The following is a 17,182-nucleotide window of genomic DNA, read 5'->3' on the forward strand; positions in this document are numbered from 1 at the left end:
ACGTGATAACCTATCAGTAGTCTAATGACTCCTCTACTATTCAGAGTGAGAAGCCAAGAAATAGTGAATGACCCATGTTATGGAGATTGAGAATCCGAGAAATAGAAAGACCTGTGTTATTGAGATTGAGAATCCAAGAAATAGTGAAAGACCTGCATTATTGAGATTGAGAATCCGAGAAATAGAAGGACCTGCATTATTGAGAATGCCAATCAATGAAAGTTGAATTTGTTTAGCCAGAAAGAGAACAAAAAAAAAAGCGTGGTCAGATTATGTCTTTAATCCAAGTTTCCGACACTAGGGAATCGTGCGACCTCAACCACCCCTCCCCATTTCTCCTCTCTTATCCGCATCCCAGGCCCCCAGTGTCCAGAGGCGTCGTGTATAAGAAGATGTCTTAGGATAACATAATAATAGCGTATTGCGCCGTTTGAATCACGGGTCAGAGGAATCAATAACATTAACAGAGTATGAGAGAGTGAGAGACAGAGAGAGTGAGAGACAGAGAGAGAGACAAGCAGAGAGATGGGTTCAGTGGGTAGCGCTACTAATAAGAAAAACAAGAAATAGTGCGATGCGGGAAACTGTTGTATATGGTTTCGCGAGATTAAGGGGAGTGAATATGGGCGATGAAATAGAAAAGTAACGGATACCTGATTTGAAAAGATTTATGTTATTTGATGACAAGTCGTATCCCATCATTCATTAGTACACGAGCATGTTTGCAGGTGGTGACAGAATGGAAAGAAAATTCAAGTGACTGCCAAATGATTTTGAAGAGACTACTTAAAACTTGACAGATATTCTAAAACTAACCTCTTGCTATTTTTTTCAAATTAAATCATAATTCTAGAAGATGACAACAAAATTAAAACAGATCCCAGCAGATCTGACACCCACTTCCTTTAATTCCCCCTTTTTTTTTTATCTCACAAAACATAAACCAGCTGTTTGCTGCCAATGAATTTTAAACTCAAGCATCTTCAACAGTAACTTATTTCAGAGCTGCTATGTGAAAGCTGTTTAGTTGCTCAATAAACCGTTCTGTATAGAAAGTCAAGTTAGGCGGCTTACTAAAGCGCTACTCTATTAAAGCCAAAGTTAGGCGGCTTACTAAAGCGCTACTCTATTAAAGCCAAAGTTAGGCGGCTTACTAAAGCGCTACTCTATTAAAGCCAAAGTTAGGCGGCTTACTAAAGCGCTACTCTATTAAAGCCAAAGTTAGGCGGCTTACTAAAGCGCTACTCTATTAAAGCCAAAGTTAGGCGGCTTACTAAAGCGCTACTCTATTAAAGCCAAAGTTAGGCGGCTTACTAAAGCGCTACTCTATTAAGGCCAGAGTTAGGCGGCTTACTAAAGCGCTACTCTATTAAAGCCAGAGTTAGGCGGCTTACTAAAGCGCTACTCTATTAAAGCCAGAGTTAGGCGGCTTACTAAAGCGCTACTCTATTAAAGCCAAAGTTAGGCGGCTTACTAAAGCGCTACTCTATTAAAGCCAAAGTTAGGCGGCTTACTAAAGCGCTACTCTATTAAAGCCAAAGTTAGGCGGCTTACTAAAGCGCTACTCTATTAAAGCCAAAGTTAGGCGGCTTACTAAAGCGCTACTCTATTAAAGCCAAAGTTAGGCGGCTTACTAAAGCGCTACTCTATTAAAGCCAAAGTTAGGCGGCTTACTAAAGCGCTACTCTATTAAAGCCAGAGTTAGGCGGCTTACTAAAGCGCTACTCTATTAAAGCCAAAGTTAGGCGGCTTACTAAAGCGCTACTCTATTAAGGCCAGAGTTAGGCGGCTTACTAAAGCGCTACTCTATTAAAGCCAGAGTTAGGCGGCTTACTAAAGCGCTACTCTATTAAAGCCAGAGTTAGGCGGCTTACTAAAGCGCTACTCTATTAAAGCCAAAGTTAGGCGGCTTACTAAAGCGCTACTCTATTAAAGCCAAAGTTAGGCGGCTTACTAAAGCGCTACTCTATTAAAGCCAAAGTTAGGCGGCTTACTAAAGCGCTACTCTATTAAAGCCAAAGTTAGGCGGCTTACTAAAGCGCTACTCTATTAAAGCCAAAGTTAGGCGGCTTACTAAAGCGCTACTCTATTAAAGCCAAAGTTAGGCGGCTTACTAAAGCGCTACTCTATTAAAGCCAGAGTTAGGCGGCTTACTAAAGCGCTACTCTATTAAAGCCAAAGTTAGGCGGCTTACTAAAGCGCTACTCTATTAAAGCCAAAGTTAGGCGGCTTACTAAAGCGCTACTCTATTAAAGCCAGAGTTAGGCGGCTTACTAAAGCGCTACTCTATTAAAGCCAAAGTTAGGCGGCTTACTAAAGCGCTACTCTATTAAAGCCAAAGTTAGGCGGCTTACTAAAGCGCTACTCTATTAAAGCCAAAGTTAGGCGGCTTACTAAAGCGCTACTCTATTAAAGCCAAAGTTAGGCGGCTTACTAAAGCGCTACTCTATTAAAGCCAAAGTTAGGCGGCTTACTAAAGCGCTACTCTATTAAAGCCAAAGTTAGGCGGCTTACTAAAGCGCTACTCTATTAAAGCCAGAGTTAGGCGGCTTACTAAAGCGCTACTCTATTAAAGCCAAAGTTAGGCGGCTTACTAAAGCGCTACTCTATTAAAGCCAAAGTTAGGCGGCTTACTAAAGCGCTACTCTATTAAAGCCAGAGTTAGGCGGCTTACTAAAGCGCTACTCTATTAAAGCCAAAGTTAGGCGGCTTACTAAAGCGCTACTCTATTAAAGCCAAAGTTAGGCGGCTTACTAAAGCGCTACTCTATTAAAGCCAAAGTTAGGCGGCTTACTAAAGCGCTACTCTATTAAAGCCAAAGTTAGGCGGCTTACTAAAGCGCTACTCTATTAAAGCCAGAGTTGGGCGACTTTCAAGTCGTAATTTTTTTATTTATATTGCTATTGTTTTTTGTTCAGCACACCTTTCAAGGTTATAACCTTCTCACTGCGCTTGGTGCAATCTCTTTTGTGGACCTGGGAGAAGGTTTCCGTGCTGCCTTTAGGCGCTCAGCACTACTCGTCTCGAGTCGAGTTTTGAACTCAAGTCCTCTTAAAAGGCATCCGAATGGTTTTAGCCTATCGGCCACTCACGTGACAAATCGTTATAGTGGGCCTCAATACTGACCTGCGACATCGCAACCTGTGGGCAGTGGAAACCAATAGCTCGTTGCCACGTCACAGGTATGTACGACATGACAACGAGCTATTGGTATCTCTCCACTGCCCACAGGTTTCGACGTTCACGTCAGTGTTGAGGCCTTCTATGATGATTGGTCTCGCCACGTGACCCACATGATGCATAAAATGGCGATCCACTGATATAAACTTTCTCTGCTTATAACATAAGTATTGTATTTAGGACTCAATAAGATATTTCGACCACTGACAATATAATTTCTATATCAGCACAAGTGGTCGAAACGTGACTGACATCTTCAAAAAAAAAAAGGACCTAAATAGATTGAGAGGGCGGTACTGCTGCAGAACTGACACAAGGATATTTCTAAGTGGATAATTTAATCATACTTTACCTATCATGACTTTTGTTTTACTTTATGCAATTTAGGCCCTAGAAGTGTTAGAGATGGACTATTGAATCGTTTCTTCGATTCTTTCAATACTACTCCAGACATTTCAACTAGTTCAGGCTATGTAACACTACATCATTCTTTTGATCCCCCTCTCTCTCTTTTTCTCTCTCTCTCTCTTTCTCTCTCTCTTTGACATTTTTTAAATTTTGCTTTCATTGTGAAAAATAATGTTTTAGAAATGATATTTAAAAAAGGTATTTACGTAATTTGAATAAAGTTTTTCTGCGAAGTGTTTAAAAAAAAAAAGTGGAAATTGATCAAACAATGGCGACTTCATAGCCTTGCTATGCGATCTGCCTGACATTTAGAGAGACAGTTTTAGAACGAGATCTCTAGTGTCTTTGTATCAACGTTACCATGGCAACATGTTTTGACCATAAAGATAGACGTACAACTAATCTTCAAGTCTATTAACTTATAGAACACTGTGTGTTCCACCTGGCCATGGCGTCTTGATTGGCTTAGAGTATCGTGGCGCTGTAGTTAAGAATGATTGGGGCGTTCTTGTTGAAGACGTCTATGTGTATAGATGATTTTAATAATCAAGATACAAACACAGAGAAGTTCCGTTGGAGAACAAGAGAAGGGGGGGGGAGATTGAGAGAAAGAGAGGGGGAGAGAGAGGAGGCAGAGAAAGAAGTGAGGGAGATAGATAGGGGGAAGGAGGGGGGAGAGATCGATGCATTCTCTAAAATCGACTTTGAATTTGAAGATCATTTCATGCTAGTTCAAACCTCCCGCAGGATGACGGGAGATGGTAGGGTATGAACCCGGGACCATCAAGTACATCCGAACGACAATCTAGCGCGGATACCACACGGAAAGTCAGCTAACCGATTTAATGGGTGGACTAGTCATTCTCAAAGTCTTGATCCGCCAACCTCTTTGAGATTAAAATTAAACTATTTTACCGTCCGCTCTAGACAGATGCCATATGCATTTAAACATTTATAAACGTATATTTTTTATGCGATTTTTAAAGAAAACCCACAAACACACACATGCACTAGCTCTTTTATCTAAAAAGTGTGAGAGAATTAGTGTTGAAGGTTTTCTATTTTGTTACTAGTTTTTAATGTATTGTATTCTTTTTTTTTTTCATACTCAATCTTTTTACAAGTTATTTCTCCCGCAACTATTCTCGGGTCAAAAAGAAACTTTGCACAAAATATTCATTGGCATAGATAAGACATGAATCAATAAAAAAAAAAAACAATTAGTCTATTTGACTACTGGTAATTAATTATTTTGTTTGATACCAACAAGGGAAATTAATTCTTCAGTATTCACAGGTACGGCTAAATAAGTAGGGTTAAGTCCCCTTAGATTATTGAAAATGTTATTCCCAAACAATAATTTATTGTACTTATAAAAACAAACATGAATCAATTAAAAATTTAAACAATCAGTCAAATAATTATTGGTAATTAATTATTGAGTTTGATATTGAATAAAGGAAATAACGTATACATTAGTGAGTGATATAGCTTTAAGTGCGAAGTTCTTAGGTGTTTAGAACTGAAAAAAAAGCAGAAAGATGTTCAAATAAATGAGGTCTATGGAACTGAAGGAAGCAGAAAGATGTTCAAATAACTGAGGTCTGTGGGACTGAAGGAAGCAGAAAGATGTTCAAATAGCTGAGGTCTATGGGACTGAAGGAAGCAGAAAGATGTTCAAATAACTGAGGTCTATGGGACTGAAGGAAGCAGAAAGATGTTCAAAAAACTGAGGTCTATGGGACTGAAGGAAGCAGAAAGATGTTCAAATAACTGAGTTTTATGGGACTGAAGGAAGCAGAAAGATGTTCAAATAACTGAGGTTTTTGGGACTGAAGGAAGCAGAAAGATGTTCAAATAACTGAGGTCTATGGGACTGAAGGAAGCAGAAAGATGTTCAAATAACTGAGGTTTATGGGACTGAAGGAAGCAGAAAGATGTTCAAATAACTGAGGTCTATGGGACTGAAGGAAGCAGAAAGATGTTCAAATAACTGAGGTCTATGGAACTGAAGGAAGCAGAAAGATGTTCAAATAACTGAGGTCTATGGGACAGAAGGAAGCAGAAAGATGTTCAAATAACTTGTTGAAAATAATGACTGAGTACAATTTATCATCAATTCTTTCGTCAATGAAAAGTTAAGATTTTATTTAAACGTTAAGCGACCTACATTGAAAAATTTAGCTTAAAACCAATATAAGTCTAAACATTTAGAGGCCATTAGAGAGTACGTGAAGTTCCCAGCGTGAATAGGGTATTTGACGTTTTATTTTTAAGCTCACATTGAGTAATAGAACCAATGTTATTTCTGCTGCCTGGGTTTATCGTTCAATGTTCTGGCAGTAATGCAAACAAGGTTTAGCTAAATGATAACTTCCTTTCAACTTTACGATCATTTTCACAACTAAATATCTACTGGAGAGTGGAGGGCGGAGAAGATTTAGACAAAGTTTGAAGAAGAAAAAAGGGAGGAAAAAAAAGGATGAACAACTGGACTTTACTCCCCATTAATTGAATGTCAAATACGTAGGTCACTTACCCTAGTCCTGCTGGGCTCAACTTAATACTGCCCAGGGGAAGCGCGTGACAGACAGTGAAGTTTCTTTTTTTTTTCTTATACCGCCTTCAACGCTATCAAAACAAGAATCTGAGAAAGTGGGAAGTACATTCTGAATTAGACCAACACTTTTTTTTTTTCATCATAGTGGATATAAACAGAAAATAGAAATTCATGTAGAGACCAGTGCAGACATGTACTGTATTTAACATGTAACACTAGGACGTATGAGGTACAGCGCGCTGACCTAAAGTTGTAGACAACCTAATTAGGATAAAAATCAGGTATGGTGTCACATGATGTCGACAAAAAATAACTATTTTCTACCTCAACTTCCTTAATGCTGGACCGTTACATGGAGAATACAACATAAATACAAAAACTTAAAAAGTCATATCAATTAGATTCAATATGTATTTCATATGAATTCAGTTCTTTACTAAAGGAATCCTAGATGACAGTTTTTGACATATGTCTGACATTCATTTCCTATTAGAAATTCATACAGGACAGGACTTACACAGAGGCTTGCATATGGTGCTAATTGTCTACCATTTAACAGGACTTACACATAGACTTGCATACGGTGCTAATTGTCTACCATTTAACAGGACTTACACATAGACTTGCATATGGTGTTAATTGTCTACCATTCAACAGGACTTACACAAAGACTTGCATATGGTGTTAATTGTCTACCATTCAACAGGACTTACACATAGACTTGCATATGGTGCTAATTGCCTACCATTCAACAGGACCTACACAGAGGCTTGCATATGGTGCTAATTGCCTACCATTCAACAGGACCTACACAGAGGCTTGCATATGGTGCTAATTATCTACCATTCGTACACTTCTACCATAAAAGTGTTAGGACATATCAAGCAGACACACTTAAAACAGAAATACATCTTTAAATAAACGTACACATATGACGCGTGTAAACAACGAGCTTTAAGAAACACATGTAAATACTTTAGCTAATATTTCAAGGGGTCTTTAGATCCATATTATGATACATCCTTAAAGAAATTTGACCTACACAGTCATAACCTGCCACACTTCTACGTACAAAATGTATCGGTTAATGTGTTTGAAATGTTAAGGTTTCAGTTGAATTTAAACCAAACATCATTCAAGATATTTATTACTTTTTTTTTTCAACTTTAAGCGTTGACACTTTTCTAACGATCAAAGGGCGATAACAGTGACATTTTTTTCCAATTTATTTTTCCTACTCCACTGTTAATATTTGTGAACACGAGATTCACCAAGGCTAATTAAGTCCCCTGACAATTTTATGCACTGTAAAAATGTCTGTCCAAGTTCCAACAGGAGCAAGACACTAAATTGAAAATAAAATTGCAGGTTTAGGAGGAAGATCTGTATAGATATTACTTTATTCCTCACAACTTGATTACATTTAAGACATGAGCATTCGAAGGACATACAACTATAAATTGATAGATGTGCAGTGTGAGCATCTGTATCACTTTCGGAGATAGGGTAAGGGTAAGTCACTGACAGATAAAAGTGTATACCACTCTATAATACATTTACTTAAGATGTAGAGATACATCTTTTACCTGGCCCGACAGTAAACTTGACATTCTTTGTTATTAGGTTTGCGACTTGTCTAATAGATACATCATTCTGCTTATACAAAGTAGAATTAGCTGACGATTCTATTATTATACTTAGGCCTGGCTACACCCATGACGACCATTGTCCATACTTTAAATCCAAATTTTTTTAATTGAACGTGCATTTGCCTTGCATTATCAGGTGGTGTCTTGATTACCAGGTGTTCTGAGTAACTGAGGTGTCTTTGAGTTTCCAATAGTGTCCGTTGTATTGTATATCAAATGTGTAGCTTAGAATGTAAATCATCAGTCAAGCTATTCTCCTACCTATTTAGTTACTATAGAGTTGAACAAGCTGTGTGTGTGTGTGTGTGTAATGTCTGTGTGTGGGCATGTGTTGGGCACGTGCACGTCTATCAGGCAAAGCAAGTGCTGAAAACAAAGAAGGAAAAGTCAAATATAATATCGTGAGAGAGAGAGAGAGAGAGAGAGAGAAGGTGTCAGTGAGAGAGAGGGTGTGGGTGTGTGTATGTATGAGGGGAAAGAGTTCAAATATGTTAATCAAAATGTTTATTTCAAACCTATATGTTTTGGTGAATCTAAGTAGATCTATTTGAAATCCATATAACACTCGGGACAGTTTCATGATGCGATGTCGACACAGTATTTGTTTTATCTAGCTGAAGAAATGTATTTTAAAAAAAAAACAACTTTAGACTTGTAAAGATGTGCCTGAAAAAGAAAATATTGAGAAACGCAGAGGTGTTATATTTCATTCAATAATGTACCTATATTCCATACATTATTAGACAGCGTGCTAGAGCAACTATTAAGACTGTGGGACATCAATACACTTATTAATTAGCTCATGAAAGACTGTGTAGTTATTGAGAATATTCTTAAGTAATCCAGTTGATTTGGAATGTCTATCAGGCATTAACAAATATGAACTCTTTTTTAGATTCTCCGACTGCAATCTTTTGCTTAAAATATTCCCCTTTCCAGACTTTTCTTTGAAACCTTTTCAAATGTGCTTTTCCCCCTCACCCGTACCTTGAATAATATCAACAAAAGCTTAAAATTGTTTTAAAATATCTACACTTGCTGCTTGGATAATCCATAAACAATAGTTTTAAAAATATATTCTCTTTTACTAAAAGCAATCTCTATTTTGGAGACGGCAATGAACTACAATAGAACGATACGCTTCCTGAAAGAAATAGACCTACATACCAGTGTACCACTTTATTTGAGACAAAGTAAAATAAAATATCAGACTATATATAGATATTTATATTGAGCAGAGTGAATGCAAGGTAAGTGAGAATCCGGGCGATGAAAATGTATCAATAATACATTTCAAGATCAATTTTGTATTGTGAATTATTAGCATTCTTTGCTTGAGTCAGCCATGTAGCAATATGTTTTATCAATGGTTGACACACACACACACACAAAGATACGTACACACACAGACAAAGGTAAGATAATAAATCACACTGCGCTTACTTTAAAAGTTGACATGGGGACATGGGTTACATTTCACAAGTAGCGATAACTCGGGCAGATTATGTCTATTTTTTAACCTTTAAAAACCCTATATCTTCTCTCCCTTTTTACTAATACGCCTATTATTGTAAGTCGTGTTATGGGACATGTGTGTTTTGAACGACACGATTGCATTGAGAAATAGATCTAGTTGGCGGCAGGGTAAGGGGGAGGTCGTGGGGGGGAGGGGCGACAATCGGGGTAAAGGGGAATAAGAGGAGAGCTTTAAACACAAAATCTAAGCTACTTAGGAATGTAAGTCTAGACCACTGAAGGCTAAGAAGTTGGCGCCTTTTGGTGCTGGGGATAAAAAATAAGGCTAATAAAAGTCTATTAAATCTTTAGCCTAACTTTAGGCTAACTTCCAACGTAAACATTGGTTCATGATAATGATTTTATGATTTGGATACGGATTTTTTTATTTTTTTATTTCCATGGCGACTTTTAGTATCTGAATTATGAATTCTTTAATAATTAGTAACAATTTTTTTTTTTGACGCCAACAGCTAATCACATTAATCTACTCTTTGTTTAATTTGTTTCAAAAGCCCTTATACGTTCTTTAAGCAATAAAATGTGAGACAAATAAGAGAAAGCGATGTGAACAAATTCGGTAGCAGTATGATGGAACCTAAAGAAAACCGAAAGAAAATGTAAAGATGATTTGGAAAGACTTTGAAATAAACAGACAGTGAAATCAATGTCAAGGACGCCATATGAAAAGATCACAGTTACCAAGTAAATAAAATTATAAACCAAAGCGCTCAGATTTTTATTTTTTTGCCACAGTGCTGGAAAGTGCAATATATTGCATATATATTGCATATATATATATGTGGTTTATTTATGGAATCATACTAAGTATAGTTCCAACTTCCATGGTTTAATTATAGAATCATACTAAGTATAGTTCCAACTGCTATGGTTTATTAAAACACTTTGCTTTTCAATACTTTTGTACACGTGATGCATAAAAAAAAAGCTTGTTATTTATTGTGTATTTATGTTTCTTGTTGTGTGTTTTGAACTGGTCTGTTCTAATGTGTCAAAATGTCATGGTGTCCAAGTCAGCTTGTGTGTGTGTGTGTACTGTGAACTGTTTTGTCATTCTTGTTCTATAAAGCCTAGCATCAAGACATGTCTTCATGTAGTACTTTATTAGGTCACTACATTATTTATGGATTTGCAACCAAGTATGTATCCCTTTTAGTATTTTAAAGTTAAAATGGCTTGAAACTTTAAAGTAAATATTATGTAACTCTTTCATACTATTTTTCAGACATGCAGTCCATGTGTGCTATGGTTATGGTGTTTGACCTAAAAGAAAGGAATTACTTGGGACAGCATGAACATAGTCAAGTCCTAATGTCAACTCGGTGCTCAAGACACGTTTCCTAATGATCGCAAAGACGTTAAGGCTCATTAAGTAAAATAAACATGTACTTGACACTGACCTATGTAGCTTTTAATTCATAATCATTATTTGTCCTTTGACCAATTAGCCTTTAGAAAACACGTCTGTACTAAATAAAGATCACATTCTACTTTTTCAGTGCTCAGGTCATTACAAGATTTTTTAAAAATCCCCATTAAGGTCATTACAAGATCAAAAAAAAATCCCCATTAATTTAAAGGCAACTGCGACATGCAGGACTACTCTACACCTAGTGCAATAGCTCGTTGCTTAAACGTTTCTCACATAGTATAGATTACTATAGATTCATTGTATGATGGTCTCTTAGACTTCCATCTAAGAAGGAGAATGCTAAAACACGCTAAAACAAGCGTTTTCTTCTTCTTTTTTTTTTTTGGTTGTTGTTGTTGTTGATTTTTTTTTTGTTGGTTTTATTTTTTTTTTATTTAAAACTTTAAAAATGCACTTTCCGAGGCGTATACAGCACAGTATCCTGCTATTGTTCTAAAAAAATGTACAGGTCAAATATCAAATCTATTGTTCACTGCACTTTATTAATGGAGCCCAGCGACTGGTAAAAAAACAAATCAATGTGCCAAGCGTTTTATTTCATTTACTTTTCGTTGTTGTTTTTTATTGGATGTTGGTTTTAGCCTCAAAACTCTCATGGCTATGCTCATGGAATTCGTTTACTGTAGTTTTGCTTTTTTTTTTTTTTTTATTGTAGGGGACCTCAAAATTCCCTATTGGCTACACTAGGGTCAAGGGATGATTTAGCCTTATGGTCGGATGTCTTTGATAAGGAGGAACACGCTAAAATCAAGAAGTCATAACTTATAGAACTTATGTCATTAGAATATTCATCGGCCACCCGGTCTTACAGTTGCTTTAACTTTGCGTTTCTCTTCACTTTGCAAACGAATGATCTACTTACAAGAAAAAAGCTTATTCACGAGATATGTAGATTGTGTTAATATGAAAATAAAATTAATTCCTTATTGCACTTGCCTAATCCTAGCAGCCTCTACTTATGTCAGTATTACTGGCTTAACAATAACACCCACGAGACAAAAGTTTTCCTTATATTTTATTCCAGAACGAGTAATTTATTGCATGACAAACTGCCAGAGTCAATAGAGCTAGAGAACTATGTCACATCTCTAGACGATCTTATCTAAAGCATATTAAATGGAATAAATGAATGCTACTGCTAGACCTAGATCTAGATACATGACTTCATTGTATTAAATTTGGGTAAGAAAAAGATTTACAGCATCTTTAAATAAATCTAGATCTAGACTCTAGATGTAGACTTAGATCCAACTTCACATCTATGACTTTGCTGACATAGCGTATGATACTATTAACATTAAAATGATTAAATTGAATTAGTTACAGAAACTGTTGTATGATAGCTGTGATAGCTGTGCAATTAAAAAATACTACCAAAACAGAGTAATTATTTACCTCTTTCTAGCATGCCCTATTTAACGTAAGCTGCAAGAAGTCTAGACAACAGCCGAAATGTTACGTTACCTGCTCTCAATTTGTCATTCAGCCGCAGACGACACATCGTGAATTTTTTTTTTCTTTACCTTTAGAATGACAATTTGGGTTTGAGAGTGTAGCCGGTGTGATGACGCAATATATTCCAAGAGTTTTGTAGTTAATGTAAATAAAAGCAGAAGAAAAGTTCAATATGTCAATCTATTAATACAACAACAACGGTATTGCTATGGAGTGGTGACAATGTTTTGTTACAAAGGCTAAATATTTGAGTGTGTTTAATAAACCAAAAATGTCAAATTTCGTTTCAATACAATAGAAAAAAAAAAGGCAGATTTTGGCGTAGGCTAAACATAGGACGACTTCTGCATGGCTTGTAAACGAAGTCTAACGAACTGAACAATTACAATGGTATCTGCATGTAAGTTGGCCGAGCCACTCCATAAAGTGTGTGCACTGAACCGTGTCATGACCTGCCAGTGCACTGATTTATTCAAACAAGGAAAGAGAGTGCAGTGAGCAAAAAATGGCGCTGTGCGCTGACCCATATCTGTGACACATTACTGCGATGATCTATTACACGGCTTGCCAATGATACTCTGAACAATAACACCATGGTCGCCCAGTTAGCATAAAACAACAACATTGTTTATTGAACTAGACCATTTTGTTACCCACTCGACTATAGCGCTGATGAAGCGGGCAAGGACCCCCCACCCCCACCCCCATTTCGCTCCGCCATTACCTTCCATCCCCCTCCCTCTTTCTCTCTGTCTCTGGTTTTTCCTCCATTACTCTCTGCGCTCACGCACAGGCGCTCGCGCACACAGACACAAGTGCGTATCGACAAAAGAGGCACCCTCACCCGCTAACTCGCCGACACGGCCCCGCTCAGCCAGCTGTCCTCTGTAGCCAGTCTATTATGTGGGTCAGTCCTGAAGGATCAATAGCTAACACGGGTTGACAAGAACTAGATTAGGTCTAAACTAATGGGCCGCATAGCCACTGGTGATGCATCTGTTAAACCCATCCACTCAACAGACGTGTTTCCTAGCTCTCTTCCTAGACGACCCCATTAAAAAAAATGCGTATTACGTCAGCGGCATAAATATGACGTCAGCTACACACACGTACACAAAACAAACTTTCAATGGGATTCAAACAAAGAATGTATATAATCAAATCAGTTGTTTGTTTTTATTTGCGTTGTTCATATGAAAAGAATTCAAGATCTATAGATGCACGGGAAGTAAGTATAGCCTGACTTTGAAACTGATCGGAAGAAGACATGTATGACACTATAAACCAAACATTTTCCTGCATCTGACAACCAAAGTTGGGAGCATTGGCAAATGTGAGTACCGGGAATGATCAAGAATAACTCACGATCTTCGGCACGTGGGATGTGTGGCTGAGAGACCCAAACCGCATTTTAAACTACAGATTCAATCAAGAAGTCTGCTGTGCTATCCAAACTCTCTTACATTTGACTACTAAGACTAAGACTAAGACTATGACTGCTTTATTGATCTTTACGGAAATTTGTTGTGATTACGAGGACTCTTTTCTCATATAAAGACAACGCAACAGAAAAATACACATAAATACAACAGACACAACATAAAGAGTTCATTCAGCGACTACACACAGGTATCTTGGTGCTTCTCATGCTGTCTAAGCAGGTATCAACGAAGACAGCCAACTCCTTTTTTTTTTTTCAAGAAGTTTTGAACTTGGCCCATCTATGCTCTTTGGACACCGAGTAGACTACATTGGCTCGGACATGTCACTTACATGGCTGATGGAACAATTTCTAAGAAGTCCAGTGGTCGCCAAACTCGACAGCCAAAAGAGAAAATTATAGAGCTAAATTTATTTCAAAGAGCCATTTAGTGTGGGAAATATTTCAAGTACAATATCGAGATGATCTATGCTAAATGTGCCTCATAGTTTCACTAAATGTACATCGAACAAAACTTTATATCATACTTAGGTCTAAAGATGGAATATTTCATTTAAAAATAGAACAAGTTCAATAATATAAAAGATATCCTTAAAAAAAACAACACCAAATACTCCACTTATGTAAACAATATTATCTAAGAGTGTTTAGGAGTCAAGGTAAATTAATTTTGTTATTGTGTTTCATTTTAGACACAATTCCAAGCTTTCACCGCTAAGTCTATTTCTTAGAATTTATTCTGGATAAACAATGATGCTTTTGATGCTTTCTACAAATATGTGCCTCTTGAGACTTGCGTTTTCAAAATGTCTCATCGTCTTGTACATGACAAGTTAATAAATACTATTTCAAGCCTGCACTAAACATTCCGTGCGAGATCCGCAGTTTGCGACCCCTGCTCTAGTCTATGCTGAGCTTACGGAGTGAGCCAGACCTAAGGGATGCTCAAGACTAAACTCTTGAGATGTCTGCAAGTGAGATCTGAGGCCTACTTCAGGAAAATATGTGTGAGGAACTCGAGCAAGGTCGGAAAGGCTCGAGACAGACTGAGTGCTGGTACAAACCTCGCCGAGAGCAAGAGAAATAAAACGGCCTTATGATAGATGAGAAAGAAAGCTACCCTTTCATATAACCCGAAAAAAAAAGGTGCATTCACGTGTGACGAACTGTGACAAACTTTACCTCTCCAGAACGGCTTGTTAAGTTACATCCGATTCAAGAAGGACTCAAGAAGGAACCCAAACAAGTGATTCATCTGGGCGCATCCATAGTCTTTCGTAACAGAAGGTGCCATAATTATGTGATTTGAAGAGTAGAAATTGTATACTTATATCAAAGCAAACTTTCTTTCTACACAAAGAGACATATATGTCACGTGGTGGCATGTCACATGGGGATGTGTCACGTGATGGTGTTTCACGTGGTGGTGTGAAATTAGATGAAATGGTATATTTTGAACCAAATAAAGTTCAGTGTAGCGAGTGTGCTACGTAAAGTGCTACATCGAGTGAGGTGTAAAGGACATTTGTCCTTTTGTCCTCCAACGCACTTTCGAACTTTATAAATATCTTTCTCCTGGTTGATCTATAAAAAACATATTTTTATACATTAGGTCTATTTATTCATCGTAAACCTACTTTAATGCTGTTAAAATACTTTTTTATGATAAAGATTTTCAAAAAACAACCTGAATTAGACTTTACCGGTGACCTTTGATCTTTCTATTATTAGATTAGCGCGTTGAAATCAAAGCAACAAAAGTAAGTGAGCTATATCTCTTGTCTATGTCTGACCCATGTAGTTGAAACATCATTTATGTACAGATCTAGACATCTCTATCTATAGATACATGTCATCGAGATGGTGTTGATGTATGTAAAGGAAATGGTCCTTTGTGTCTCTTTTCCTAGAATTACTTTTATTCTTCTCTCTTTCTCTCTTTCTTTCTCTATAAAATCCTCTTTTCGGTGTATCTCCTTCTTTCTTCCTCTCTTTGTTCGGTCTCTTCTGCATTTTTTTCTCTCTTTCATTCTCCAATTGATTTTTTTTATGTATCTCACTCTTTCTTCAATGTCTCTCTCTCTCTCTCTCTCTCTCTCTCTTTCTCTCTCTCTCTTTCTTTCTCTCTCTCTCTCTTTCTCTTTCAGGGCCGACCTTAGACCATTGCAACCTATGCGGCCGCAGTGGGCCCAGCACCTTCATAGGCCCCGCGCTAATTCTAGGCGTAAATTATTAAATTAAAGCATTATAGCTTTATTAGCTTCTATATAATATAGGGTTTCCCCGGGCTCCTGATTTTCCTGGGTCTCCTGGAAATCTGAAATAGCAAAATATACGAAAAAGTCCTGGAAATCTGAAATTATACAAATCTCCTAAAAAATAGACAAAATTGTCATTTTGGGGTGCCAATTGTAAGCGTGATTAAAAAAAAACGGCATGATCACCTTTTATTTAATAAAAATATTGCAAAGATGAATGTATTTTCTAATACAAAATCTTAATTTTGACCTTATGCTTATTTCTACCCTGACTGGGCCCCGCGCAATCCGTTTCGCATCGGGCACCGCCATTTTTAGGGCCGGCCCTGCTCTCTTTATATATATTTTTTTCTTTGATATCTCTCTCTACAATCTCGATCTCTATGATCTCTCTCTCTCTCTCTGTCAGTGTATATATAAATCTGTATATATCTTTCTCTTCGATGTCTCACTCTACAATCTCTCTCTCTCTCTCTCTCTCTCTCTCTCTCTCACACACACACACACACACAGACATGAAGGCGAGAAGCCATCACATACATTCAAGGAGCCAACAAGAAAGTGACTCACAGAAACATGCAATGAGCCAAAAACTCATACACAATGAGCCCAGTTTTGCCCAGCCATAGTCTAACTAAATGTCTTTCAGGCCAGCACTACATTGAACAGCTCAACAGCATAAACAAATCAATCTAATGGAACTATGACCAGCTTGTCTATAATCTTCCTCTCTCTCTCTCTATACACGAGTAGGCCCTTCTATTTTTTATGATGCGTTCTTCTCTCTCTCTCTCTCTCTCTCTCTCTCTCTCTCTCTCGTTCTCCATTTCTCTTTCTGTCTTTATGTTTTCCCAATGTGTACGCACCTAATATCCTCAACATTGCTTAGCATAAGACGGAGATTGTGATAGCCGAGCGGTACAGTGGATAAAAAGATCTCACTATCAGTAGTCATCCTTAGTAAATGCCTTTTTGTTAGTTCTAAATAGATACTTCAAGAAATGAACTTAAGCTGTAAAGGGAGAAACAAGTTGAAACTGCTGCAATAGACAAATTTGTATAGACACCAGTTCTCCCTATAGCTAAGTAACACGTGCGGTTTACACAACTTTAGTCTATTTAGTAGACACAACACTGAGAATAAAATGCAGTATTCTAAACAGATTAAACACAATAAGCTATCTCCTATCTCAAACAATAAACAAGCTTCCAGTAAATATATTTTCTATCAATTCGTCAATATTATCGTAACCCTCAGCTACC

The 17,182-nt window shown here is 37.3% G+C and overlaps 1 protein-coding gene across 1 annotated transcript in view; it reads right to left on the reverse strand.

Annotated features, from left to right (window-relative positions):
- The window catches only part of LOC106077154 (zinc finger MIZ domain-containing protein 1-like), a 389,001-nt gene extending 376,753 nt beyond the window's left edge, over positions 1-12,248 (reverse strand). The window contains exons 1-2 of the mRNA XM_056021400.1: positions 12,161-12,248; positions 6,128-6,235 (exon numbers count right to left, since the gene is read on the reverse strand). The gene's annotated coding sequence lies outside the window, so the exon portion shown is untranslated. The remainder of the gene's footprint in view (positions 1-6,127; positions 6,236-12,160) is intronic.
- Between the last annotated feature and the right edge of the window lie 4,934 nt (positions 12,249-17,182).

The sequence above is a fragment of the Biomphalaria glabrata genome, chromosome 2 (genome assembly GCF_947242115.1).
Source record: "Biomphalaria glabrata chromosome 2, xgBioGlab47.1, whole genome shotgun sequence".
Lineage (NCBI taxonomy): Eukaryota > Metazoa > Mollusca > Gastropoda > Planorbidae > Biomphalaria > Biomphalaria glabrata.